Below are 14,479 nucleotides of genomic sequence, written 5' to 3' on the forward strand. Positions count from 1 at the left end.
CAATCAGAATATTAGACTAATCATTTCAACTTTCAGAACTATAAAGGGACAACATCACTTACTCAGAAATGAATAGTAAAGCCCTATATAAAATTCTAAGTGTCATATACCTTATCAAAATGAGAGTAAAGAATTATTAGCAGCAATAAAAATACTAAAATATCGGCTGATGTTAATTAGTCAAAAGTTACATTAAAAAAATATGCATACCAAAAATCTATACAATGCATAAGCATCTATCAAAGCTAAAACAAAGACATGCATCAATTCACTGTTGTTACACACATATACAATCCTTTCAAATAAAAGCCCTTTTTGGGATGTACCTTACCAGACACCTGCAGCAACTGGAAAGACCCCAAAAGTACCTCACCAAGAGGATCAAAGGGCTCAAACAGATGCCATATGCTGCCCGGTTAAAGAAACTCCAGCTCTACTCAGTGGCATACCGCCTGTTCAGAGGCGATCTGTGCCTGACGTATAAAGCCATGTCCAACCCAGAATTAATGGACATGCTGCACCTCAGAAAATCCAAATCCCATCGAGCTACACGCTCGAGAGACTTGAACCTCAGCACTGAAATAAATAGGACATGCTGGAGGGACAGATTCATAACCCAGAGGCTCCCTTCACTCTGGAATAAAATCCCAGTCCAGGTTAGGCAGAGTCCCTCATTGACTCTCTTCAAGAGGAATCTTGATGAGTGGATGGGAGATCGTAGGTTTACCCCAGGTATCACTTCTGTGTCACTGTTAGACAGAGGCACAGTATACTAACCTCGAAAAAGGGCATAGCAAAATAAATTTAAAATGGGTGGCGAAAGCCAAACACATTCTGGCTTGGCTTATAAATGCCCTAGGGCAGATAGCCTAGTATGAACCTATGAACCTATGAAATATAAATATATAAATGAAAAACATGCATAAAAATGTGAATAAATACCATAGCAAAAACGTCAATATGGATAAACCTATTGTTACAATAATGTGCCATATTTGTAAAATGTGTGATATGAACTATCACATCTATAATAAAACAACATATATAAAAAACATATATTTATATACAAAAATTCAACCCACGTGCAGTCTCCTGGCCTTGAGGAAGGGCTTCAATGAGGATCTTTCATTCAGCCCTTTGCCTCTGTCAGCCCTTAACCTCAAAATCCATTTCACTTCCCTTCCCTCAGTGCAGTTCCTAATATCTTCTCCTCGTGTATGTGGCCTTACTGTGTCAATGACCATGAATCTAAAGGCATGATTTTCTCCTGTCATAAGAATATGTTTTGCAAGTGCATTAGTGGGTAGTCCCACTCTTATACCATAAAGGTGTTTTCTTATTCTATGCCTAAATATCCTGTCAGTCTTCCCAACATAGAAAGACCGACAGGTGTCACAGACAGCAAGATAAACCACATGTTGAGTGGCACAATCTGCTACAACAGAGAATCTATAACACTTTCCCGTATCACTGTGGATGAACCTTCCACTAGGATCTATATATTCACAAAAGTTACACTGTCCACATGAAACAGTGCCTGCACCCACTTTGTGCTCTTTCCTGTCAAATGGTTGACAGATGATCCTCTTAAGGTTCAATTTGTTTTTGAACCTAAACTTGGGTTGATCACCCACAATGTCCCCAATATCAGAATTAGTGGTAAGAACCCCCCAATGTCTATGAATAACCTCATAGATCTTCCTGTTATCCATGGTGTAAAACACTGGTATCCTAATCTCAGAATCGTGTATCCAGTCACTGTCTATAGCCTCATGTTCTATCCTATCAGAGAAAAAAGGGCTCGCTCACCCTAATCTGAGAGAATCTATATGTTGCAGTCCTTCCTGTACTTCATCCTGACTATATCCTCTCTTTATAAACCTTTGTTGCAGAGCACTAAGCTCAGATCGATAACCCCCATCAGAGGCATTAAGACGAGATACACACATCCCTTGTCCTTTTACCACATTTTTTAAAGATATATTGTGGGTGCATACTGTGCCTATGAGTTAGAGTATTTCTATGGCATATCTTCCTATAGACACCAGTATTAATGAGTCCATTATCTAACCTCTCAACATAGACAAGCAAATATTCAATCCTGCTAGGGGATGAGGCCATAGTAAATTTCAAAAAATCTGTCATTCCATTTATATTCACGACAAAATGATCCAGCTGTGCAAAGCCCCCTGTCCAGATGAAAAAAATGTTGTCCACAAAATGACGATAAAAGGGAATGCATCTCTTAAAGGCATCCCACAATGCCAGGAACATGGCGTAGCTATTGGTACACGAGGTGTCCATAGCTATGCCATCCTGTTGTAGATATATCACCTGGTCAAAGATGAATACATTGTTCTCAAGGATGACCTCAAGGAATAGACAGATAAGATCTATATGTCTTTCCTCATAGTCACTGTGCCTGCTCAAATATTGTTTCACTGAATCAATGCCTGCCATATTGGGAATGATAGTGAATAAAGACTGCATGTTTAGGGTTACAAAAACAAAATCTGTATCTACTGCCAATCCACTGGTCTTCTTCTTCTTTTGGCTTTTCTTGGTTAGGGGTCGCCACAGCGGATCACCTGTCCGCTCATGATTGGCAGTGGAGTTTTACAGTGTTGAGTTGCCAGCCCGGCACCCAACCTTCCACAGAAGGCACACACATGCACACACTAACACCTAGGGCCAATTTAGAGTGTCCAATCCACCTATAGCATGTCTTTTGGATGTGGGAGGAAACCAGAGCACCCAGAGGAAACCCTCACGACCACAGGGTGGACATGCAGACTCCGCACAGAAGGCACCCCAGTTGAGGATTGAACCAGAGAACCTCTTGCTGTGAGGTGGCAATGCTAACCGCTGCACCACCGTGGCCACCCCAATCCACTGGTAAAGCTGTATAAATCCAACAAGAATTGTTTGGTGTCCTTCAAAACCACTATATTAGTGTCAAGCACCGGACGTAAAAACCTTTCCACATATAGTGAGAAAGGCTCAGTGCACCACCCCCTACCGGACACAATCGGTCTCACTGGGGGGGTCATTTTCATCTATATAGATTTTTGGTAATCCTTGTATAACTGGTAATGTGGGATATTCGACATCAAGGAACTTATAAAGATCTACAGTTAACTGGTTACTCTTAACCATGTCATCTAACATCAAATTAATCCTATATCTAAGAACATCCACTTTATTCACACTAATGGCAGTATAATACCTGACATCACTCAGCATAACTTCCATCGAATGTTGATATTTACCCCTAATCATAATTATCATCGGCCCACCTTTGTCAGCCGGCCTGATAATTATGGTATTGTCTTACTGCAATATTTTCAAAGCTTTTTGCTCCTTAAAATTCAAATTATACTTATTCCTATACTTACTCTTATTTTTGTGCTTGTTATCAAAAATTTGTATAGGTCATCCTCCACTAATTTATAAAAGGCTTCTACCAGTGGGTTGTAATTCGGTGTATACAAGCTTGGTCTCTTGAAATTTCTACCAGGATCATGCACATTTCCACCAAATTTTAATTTCAACATCACACTCCTGCTAAACATTTTAACATCAATGAGAACATCGGTATCAGTGCCATAACATGTGGGAATAAAGTTCAGTCCTTTATTCAAGACAGAGCATTCATCATTGTCCAAGACACGTTTTGAAATGTTCCAAATTAAACAATCCCAATTTTGTTCCACATCTTTTTCAGGGAGTGATTGGATTGCCTCTCGGCCAAATATTTCCATTTCTGTCTCTCTTGACTGATTGATCATGTTCTCCTCATCCCCCTCTCTGCAGAAATAGGCAAAGGGAACTGAAGAAACCCCTAACACCACAATTTCTATTCTCCACACTTGTGCTGGCCATTACAATGTGATGGCATAGCTATAGGCACCTCATATGCCAATCGCTATGCCAACATGTTCCTTCCATTGTGGGAAGAGGATGCATTGTTCCCTATGGATGCCTTTAAGAGATGCATTCTCTTTTATCATCATTTTGTGGACGACATTTTTTTCATCTGGACAGGGGGCTTTGCACAGCTGGATCATTTTGTCGTGAATATAAATGGAATGACAGATTTTTTGAAATTTACTATGGCCTCATCCCCTAGCAGGATTGAGTATTTGGATGTCTATACTGAGAGGTTAGATAATGGACTCATTAATACTGGTGTCTATAGGAAGATATGCCATAGAAATACTTTAACTCATAGGCACAGCATGCACCCACAATATATCTTTAAAAATGTGGAAGAAGGACAAGGGATACATGTATCTTGTCTTAATGCCTCTGATGGGGGTTATTGATCTAAGCTTAGTGCTCTGCAACAAAGGTTTATAAAGAGGGGATCTAGTCAGGATGAAGTACAGGAAGGACTGCAACATATAGATTCTCTCAGATTAGGGAGAGCGAGCCCTTTTTTCTCTGATAGGATAGAACATGAGGCAATAGACAGTGATTGGACATATGATTCTGAGATTAGCATACTAATGTTTTACACCATGGATAACAGGAAGATCTATGAGGTTATTCATAGACATTGGGGGGTTCTTACCACTAATTCTGATATTAGGGACATTGTGGGTGATCAACCCAAGTTTAGGTTCAAAAACAAATTGAACCTTAAGAGGATCCTCTGTCAACCACAAAGTGGGTGCAGGCAATGTTTCATGTGAACAGTGTAACTTTTGTAACTATATAGATCCTAGTGGAAGGTTCATCCACCCTGATACAGGAAAGTGTTATAGATTCTCTGTTGTAGCAGATTGTGCCACTCAACATATTGTTTACCTTGCTGTCTGTGACACCTGTCGGTCTTTCTATGTTGGGAAGACCAACAGGATGTTTAGGCATAGAATAAGAGAACACCTTTATGGTATAAGAGTGTGACTACCCACTAATGCACCTGCAAAACATATTCTTATTGTTAGAAAAATATGTATTAGTAATATGCTTAGTGCATTCGAGGTTTAAAAAGGGTTAACACATTTATTCTATTTCACACTGCATAAATCTGTACGAACTGCAGAAGCATTCCAATCTTGTAATGTCATGAAATATGCGCAGTTATGATCATTGCTTATGCTTTGGAAATTTACAGGGAAGCATTCAATTTCTGCTAGTGTCAGGGAAATAATAATAGATGTATCACTTCTACTAATATCATGAGATTTAAACAAAGAGTTGTTGATTTTCTGCTTATGTTATGAGAAAATACACAGCTGCAGAAGCTATTGATAATGAAGACAAAGGCTGTTTGAAAATATGAACTGCAATCAGCATTAACTTGTACCTAAGCTAGAAAAGTACCTTGAAATGTAACATATGTATTAGAGCTGCACAATAGAAGCTTATAGTGGGCTAAAGAAAATACAGCCCCCAAGTCAGGTTGTTTTTCTCAAATATTTTTCATAAATCCAGTCATGTCAGCAGGAAATCCAAGTAACATTTTCTATGTAACATATAGCGAGTTTCAAATCTGAACATGTCAGCAGGAAATCTGAGTAACATTTGCTGTAGAACAATACAGAAAGCTGTGTCTAACTACGTGAACCATAGAAAGTAACATTTTATAGAACAGTATAAGAGAAGCATAATGCCTGTTAGTAATTAGGCAAAATCCTGTATGTGCATGTTTTTGTCTCCTTGCTGCAAGTAATAAAAGGTGCCATACCTGAACCTTATGTGAATTGGTCTTTGAAGTTTTTTCAATTGACAGATTGGTCCTTCGAGCCGGAAACCCTCACTTTGCCTCGGATCAGACGGGCCGAGTGGTTGAAACCATACGGGGAAGAAACCAAATCGGTTCTTCTTATTTGAAAAGCCCTCCGACTGAATTGTCGTGCAAAAGAGGCCAGCCACTTTCTGATCTGCGACTGAAGGACGGGTTTTCATGAACTAGGTGATCAATCACGAAGGCTCAGGTAAGGTGAATCTACTTTTTTCTGTTTTAGATCAGGGACTAAATTTGTATTGTTTTTGTCAAGACTGTATTTTACAAGTCAGGGACAGAAAAGAGTGCTGTCTTGTCATAGATCAGGGAAAACAGAATAGGTAGGCAGTCATTCTGAAGAGACAATAACAAAATCCGTGGTACCACGTTAAAAATAAGAGAGGTTACGTAACGATCAAAAGGGTAGAACAAAATGGGTAATAATTGCACAAAAAGACCCCAAAATCCGCCATTAACCGAAGACGCAAAATACATGCAGTCGCAGCGGGCTGATAATATTAAATACTATTCAAAATGGGTTAATAAGTATGAATTTGATGGAAAATTAGAAAAATCCTTGCTTATCAAACTTGTCAAACAGCTCAAAACCGATTACAAAGGTTGGGTAAAAAAACAACGCCAATTAGGAATTCCTCAGGCACACAGGTGGATTGAGGAAGTAAACCGTAGGGAACAAAAGAACAACAATTCAAAAGCATTGTTTTTAGATAAGGAGGACAATAATTTAGTAATAGCGTCAGCCCCTCCGCCTCTCTTACCAGAATATGAAGCAAGTGAACAGGTTAGTCCACCCCCACGATATCCTGCTGTCACTGAAAATAGAGACATTACAAAAGCAAAACCCTTTATTAGAGATCCCATCGGGACCAGGTCTCGAACATGGGCAGGTAACTCAAATGAAGGCATTGAGTTATATCAAATGGTTAAGAATTCATGATCTATGAGTGAAGAAGAAATATGCCCACTAATAGAAGTACCTAATCCTCAGGCAGGACAAGATGGTCAGGACCCAACTATTCTAGTGTATAGACCATGGATTCCGGAAGATATCCGGAAAGCCACTGAGGGAATTCCCCATCCAAAAGTTAATTTTAGAAAGTTCTCGGAAGATTTACAAGGAATGAGGCTAAGTTATAATTTAAATGGAGAAGAGGTAGAAAAAGTAGTTAGACAAATTGTGGGGCCCGATTAGCACATGATTAGTGGCAACTGGAATCCCCATGACGCTGAACATAGACCCCTCCCACATAGCAGCGCAGAACTAGACAACAGAGTAAAAGGTCTTACAGACCGCATCTCTGAGAAATAGAAGCCTAGGGCAGACTGGACTTGCATTAATCAATGCATCCAACAAGAAGGTGAAACTGTTGACCAATATTATGCCAGATTATTAGAATGTTTTAATAACCACTGTGGAATGCAGGTTCCTGAAAATCAAACACAAGATTCCCCATATGAACAGCAGTTAAAGAATGCATTTTTAAAAGGCAGTATTGCACCCATAAGCAGTTTTATTACAAAACACATGGTAGATCATCGTTACAAGCAGGTTACAGTCATTACTTGAATATGCTAGGCATGCCAAAAGGCATTTTAATAGCAAAAAGAAAAAAAAAGCTCAAGTATTTTCTGTAGAAAATGGAGCAGAAGTTTATGTAGTACAGTCCGGGAAAAAGGGCAAGAAAAATGCCCAGAGAAACAAACAATCTGATCAGCAATCAGAGGACTTTGAAGGGTGAAAGAAAAGGGGAAAATGTTTTAAATGCAGTAAAAAGGGACACTTGGCAAGGGATTGCAAGAAAAACAAGAAGGCAACCACGGAAGACAAGGAGGGTGAGGACCGATTATATGATAGTCAGGAATCACTAGAAGGGGATAACAGAGAAAGGAGTAGAGGATGTGACAGAAGAGATAGAGGAAGTGCAGGAAGTTATGGACAGTGAAGAAAATGAAATATTAGACCTAGCTTTATTGAGCCTGGAGCTCTATTTAGCGGACACAAAACCAGAAGTTGCACTCTTGGTAGAAGGGAGGGAAGTCAAATTCTTGTCTGACTCAGTGGCATCATGAACACTGATACATCCCTCCAAACTGCTAAAAAACTCAGAGTCACCTGATTACATACTAGTAAAAGCAGCTAATGGACAGCTGTACCGGGAGCCCCTCTCCCGTAACATTGCAATAACTGATCCTGTTTCAGGATTGACTCAGAAAAGCAAAATTGTTGTTTCAGCAAAATGCCCAGTAAACTCTTGGGTAGAGACCTTATGCAGCTATTTGGTATAGCAGTAGTCCCAACCATGCAGGGTATGGAAGCACAGTGACAAATTGATACCTTTGCAGTGCAATCGGAGGGTGAAATGTTTTATTGGTACAGCTAAGACTTGGTTACGATTGGTCCAGGGACTGTGACTGAAGAATTGATGAATGTAGCCATCAGCAAGTTCCCCTCCCTTGACATCGATAAGCAACACTTGTTGCACTGTACCCTGTATTAGTGTAACACGCCAGGACCTGATAAGTAATATGAGCAAGAATTGTTTAAAAATCATGCAAACAGACTGATATTACGTAATCTGTACAGGGACACAGAAGGGAACAGTTTAGCCAGCTGTTCATTGCCCCAGGAGTTCTTTGCACTCTATAAATCTAATTGATTACCACATGTTAGCTTAACTAAGGACAGAAACATAGAATGGGCAGACTTAGGAGAAAAAGTCACGAGATGGGAAAAACAGACAGAATTAGAACTGTCAGAACAGGGAATACAAATACAGAAGCTGAATTGGGTAACCCAGACCCACCCAGTCATACACTTGCAGTCTAGCAAGGACAGCTGATTAGCACTCCTATTAAAGGAGGAAGAGAATGCCCTATAGAATATACCAGAAACTCTCTGGTCAACAGGAAAGTCAGATGTAGGACTTATTCATACAGCGGGGCCAGTTACTATCACGCCAAAGTCAGCATTTAGACCACAGAAAAGACAGTATCCCTTAAGAAAAGATTCAGAGGTAGAAATCAAACCTATTATAGCAGCTTTACTTAGGGAAGGGGTGCTGGTGGAATCTTCTGATTCACCATGTAACACACCCTTATTTCCTGTTAAGAAAGCAAATGGAGAATGGCGTATGATCCAAGATTTACAAGCTGTAACTGACGCAGTAATACCAAGGGCACCTACAGTGCCAGACCCACACACCCTGTTAAATGATTTAAAACCTAAACAGAAATATTTTTTTGTGGTAGATATCAGCAATGCTTTCTTTTCGATACCGATACACCCTGACAGCCAGTATTGGTTTGCATTCACATTTCAGGGGAAATGGTATACATATACATGACTACCACAGGGATATTGTGAAAGCCCAACAATATTCTCACAAGAAATGGCAAGCAACTTGGCGGGATTTACCCCACCAAGAGGCAGTCAGATTCTACTTTATGTTGATGACATCCTGTTGGTGGCCCCCACCCAGTAAGATTGCAAAGAAGATACCATAGCGCTATTACGATTTTTAGCTGCTGAAGGACATAAGGTAAACTAAAATAAACTGCAGCTTTGGAAAAAACAAGTCAAATACCTAGGATATGTAATATCCAAAGAGGGTAGAACATTAGATGAGGACAGAAAAGTAGAAATTTTGCAAGCACCAAAACCCACTACCAAGAAGGAAATGATGTCCTTCCTGGGTACAACTAATTTTTGCCGGAGCTGAATTCCAAACTATGCTTTGGAATCTGCACCTCTGACTGACCTAATATGTAAAATGCCTATGGCAGCACAGGATTTGTTACAATGAACACCAGAGGCAGAATCTGCTTTCTGCAAACTAAAACAGTTAATAGCGTCCTCATTAGTTCTGGGATTACCAAACTACCATAAACATTTTTTTCCAAACTGTAAATTGTAAGCAAGGTTATATGACATCAGTGTTAACACAACAGCATGGGGACAAGCAATGCCCTATTGCTTATTATTCATCTCAACTAGACCCAGTGGCACGGTCTTTACCTCACTGTGTACAAGCGGTAGTTGCAGCTACAATGGCAGTACAGGCTTCAACCTCAGTTGTTTTATTCCACCCTCTCACTTTGAGAGTGCCTCATGCAGTCGCGATTATTTTACTGCAAGAGAAGGTAGCATATCTTTCCCCTGCTAGGCATCTTTCCTGTATGACTATATTGTTGAGCCAATCTCACATGACAATTGAATGATGCACGACTTTGAACCCTTCTACCTTGCTCCCAACCCCTGCAGATGGCACACCACACCGCTGCCTGCAGGTGATTGAGCAAAAGGCACTACCTAGAAAAGATCTCTAGGATGTCCCCTTGGATGATGCCGAGGTGACATACTATGTGAATGGTTCTTGCAAAAGGGGTCCTGCAAGACAGAACCTAGTAGGATATGCAATAGTTTCTGATACTGAGATTATATAAGCAAAACCTTTACCACACAACCTATCTGCACAGGCAGCAGAATTGATTGCCTTGACACGGGCATGTACCTTAGCAAAGGGTAAATGTGTGAACATTTTTACTGATAGCCAGTACGCTTTTTCTACTGTACATGTTTTTGCACAACAGTGGAAAAATCGAGAAATGATAACATCTACTGGCAAACCTATCACTCATGCACAGTTTATTCTAGCTCTTTTAGAATCTATTCAGTTACCTCAGAAAGTAGTTATTTGTAAATGCACAGCTCATACCAAGCAACAAGATAGGATTTCAAAAGGTAATGCAAGAGCTGATACAGCTGCAAAACAGGCAGCTTCAGAAGTATTTCTTTTAAATGAGGAACTACAACCCTCTGAGATTTTAGACTTAGAAATGTTAAAGACAATGCAGACACTCACTACGCAAGCTAAAAAACAAAGATGGGTAAAAGAGGAGCAATTCTCGAAAACGGGCTGTACATCTCTAAAGAAGGGAAACTGATACTACCATCTAATTTGTTTAGATATGCAGCTTTGTTGAGCCATGGGCAATGCCATGTCTCAACAGGGGGGATGGTACAGCTGGTGAACCAAGTGTTCACAACATATGGATTTACAAACTATTCTAAAAAATGTTGTTTGATGTGCCAAATTTGTAACAAACATCATGCACAAGGGGCGTTAAAGCCCAAGCAAGGGAGTTTCCCTACACCACCATATCCGTTTCATACTATCTGTACGGATTTCATAGAATTGGACAAATGTGAAAATAAGAAGTATTGTCTTGTCATTGTAGATATGTTTTCCAGATGGGTGGAAGCCTTTCCAATCAAAAATCCAGACGCAGCTACGGTAGCGAAAGTCCTTGTTAAAGAAATCATCCCTAGATTCGGCATTCCGGAAAGGATCTACAGCGAGAACGGTACACACTTTGTAAACCAAACCATACAACAGTTACGTAAGCATTTTGGTATTTCTTTAAAAAATCATTGTGCATATCATCCACAATCTGCAGGGCTAGTTGAGAAGCATAATGGAATTTTAAAGAATAAGTTAAGAAAATTAATAGCAGAAACAGAAAAGAATTGGGTGTACTGTCTGCCCCTGGCATTGTTAAGCATGAGAACTGTTCTGACTGCAAAAGGATTGACTCCTTTTGAAAAACTATTTGGAAGGGCTTATTATATACCCCAGTGGAAACCTCTCATGCCCGCAGACCAGGACGCTGACTGTACACTAGCTGAATATATGATAAATTTGTTGAATTCTAAACATCTGTTGCAGTCAAATTCTGTTTCAGATAAAGAACAAACCAAAACATCGGAAGTGGCAGTGATCCCAGGGGATTGGATCTGGGTGAAAACTATTAAAAAGAGGAATTGGACGTCACCAAGGTGGGAAAGTCCATACCAGGTGCTTCTTTCGACACCCACTGCAGTCAAAATTGCAGAGCAAGCCTCGTGGATCCACCTGATGCACTGCAAACTAGTTAAGAACTTTGAACTAGACAAAAATCTTACCTCTCCATCGGGGCCCTCAACACAAAGTCTGGCTACAAAGGGGGGGTCAGATCAATAGGACTGATCCGTCTCAACCCCAGTAAAAAAAAACATTGGTGCTGAAGGTCCTATTAGGGCAGAGAGTAAGACCACATGTTAAAAGCAAAAATTATAGAATCTAGAGAAATCCAAATAAAACTACTCGGAAGAGTTGGAGAAAATAGGAATGCAGAGCAACCATTTCCTCAGAGGTATTGCATAATCATCCTGTTAACTATACTAGTGACAATAATCTTTTTCTTGTGGCCATTCCCTTTCCCAGCCACACAAACTGAACTAAATAAACGTAAAGAGTTTCACATAGACTGGCACCCAAACTTCAATACTTACCAGACAATCAAATATGTGTATGCTGGATTTGCACAGCTTTGCCAACAGCATACGGGGGGGGGGGGTTATTGTTAACTTCAGTCCCCCTAGGAGTCAACAAGACCTGGGAAAACTTGGTTCATGATACATCAACTATTACAGCACAAGATAAAATAGCATTGCACTTGTCTGTTCAACAAAAGGGAACTGTGTGTTTTTGCAAAAATGATACAGTTCAGGTGGGCTGGAGCAATTGCAATGTGACTGTTCCTTATAGATGCTATACTAAAGCTAATAACACAGGTTTTTATTGTAATACAAACTATGATTAATTTTTTAAATTGATGCACAAAACAATTGAGAAAGTAAGACATGATTCTCTATAAACAACTGTCTATAATTGACAGAAAAATGTTTCACGCAGGACAAGTGTATGTTCATAGTAAAGTTACTACTAAAGTAGAAGATTGTTATTTTGTATGTGGTAGAAAAGCATATAAGTGGTTACCTGAGAATTGGACCGGCAGTTGTTTTTTGGGCTACCTGGTTCCGGCCATACGACACACAGCAGTTTTATCTCGAGGAAAAATTTGAAATGTTCAAGAAGCCATCAAAAAGCCTGTCAATCCAGTAGGACAAATCGATGCACCCATGAAAATCATCATGCTGTGGGCAATGGACTAACACACATGGACTTGAGTGATTCTGTTATATCATGGGCAGGCATATTACCAGCATATGGAGCAGTAAAATCGATCTGGGAGCTGAGAAAACTGTCTAAACTTCTCGAAGTAATGAGCAATGCAACCTTTTCCGCTCTAGAATTGGTGACTGATAAACTGAATGCCATGAGAACTGTAGTGCTTCAAAACTGCATGGCTCTCGACTTCACCCTAGCGGCAAGAGGAGGTACTTGCGCTTTAATCCAGGAGGAGTGCTGTTCATATATTCCTGACCATAAACTCGAGATAGACAATCACCTTGAGGTAATTCAGCAAGTGTCGGCCATGACCAAACCAGGACCAAATCCATTGATGGACTTTTTCCAGAGATTGTTTGGGGGGTGGGGCAGTATCCTAATGAACATTCTAATTGCCATCTGTGTAGGAATGATCCTACTGGGGGTATGTGGTTGCTGCTGCAGCCCCTGCATGAAAAGACTGATTAAAGACTTTATAGACATGTCAGTTTCAGAAACCTTATATCATGGTGCTGAATTTGAAGAACTGTTGAAACATTGAAAATGCTTTCATAAGTTTAAACTGAATGACTCTCTTAACTGCAAATCCTGAATAGGAAGAGGTTAGGGGAAAAAACTGTTTATGCTTATTTTGAAAGTAGAATAAAGTATTAAAAGGGGGGAAATGTTCGAAAAATATGTATTAGTAATATGCTTAGTGCATTCGAGGTTTAAAAAGGGTTAACACATTTATTCTACTTCACACTGCATAAATCTGTACGAACTGCAGAAGCATTCCAATCTTGTAATGTCATGAAATATGTGCAGTTATGATCTTTGCTTATGCTTTGGAAATTTACAGGGAAGAATTCAATTTCTGCTAGTGTCAGGGAAATAATAATAGATGTATCACTTCTACTAATGTCATGAGATTTAAACAAAGAGTTATTGATTTTCCGCTTCTGCTATGAGAAAATACACAGCTGCAGAAGCTATTGATAATGAAGACAAAGGCTGTTTGAAAATATGAACTGCAATCAGCATTAACTTGTACCTAAGCTAGAAAAGTACCTTGAAATGTAACATATGTATTAGAGCTGCACAATAGAAGCTTATAGTGGGCTAAAGAAAATACAGCCCCCAAGGTCAGGTTGTTTTTCTCAAATGTTTTTCATAAATCCAGTCATGTCAGCAGGAAATCCAAGTAACACTTTCTATGCAACATATAGTGAGTTTCAAATCTGAACATGTCAGCAGGAAATCTGAGTAACATTTGCTGTAGAACAATACAGAAAGCTGTGTCTAACTACGTCAACCATAGAAAGTAACATTTTATAGAACAATATAAGAGAAGCATACTGCCTGTTAGTAATTAGGCAAAATCCTGTATGTGCATGTTTTTGTCTCCTTGCTGCAAGTAATAAAAGGTGCCATACCTGAACCTTATGTGAATTGGTCTTTGAAGTTTTTTCCTTTGACACTTATGACAGGAGAAAATCATGCCTTTAGATTCATGATCATTGACACAGTAAGGCCACATGCTCGGGGAGGAGATATTAGGAACTGCACTGAGGGAAGGGAAGTGAAATGGATTTTGAGGTTAAGGCCTGACAGAGGCAAAGGACTGAATGAAAGAGCCTCATTGAAGCCCTTCCTCAAGGCCAGGAGACTGCATGTGGGTTGAAATTTTGTATACAAATATATGGTTTTTATATATGTTATTTTATTATAGATGTAA

Source organism: Protopterus annectens, chromosome 1.part1 (genome assembly GCF_019279795.1).
Source record: "Protopterus annectens isolate FY-2018-M chromosome 1.part1, PAN1.0, whole genome shotgun sequence".
Classification (NCBI taxonomy): domain Eukaryota; kingdom Metazoa; phylum Chordata; order Ceratodontiformes; family Protopteridae; genus Protopterus; species Protopterus annectens.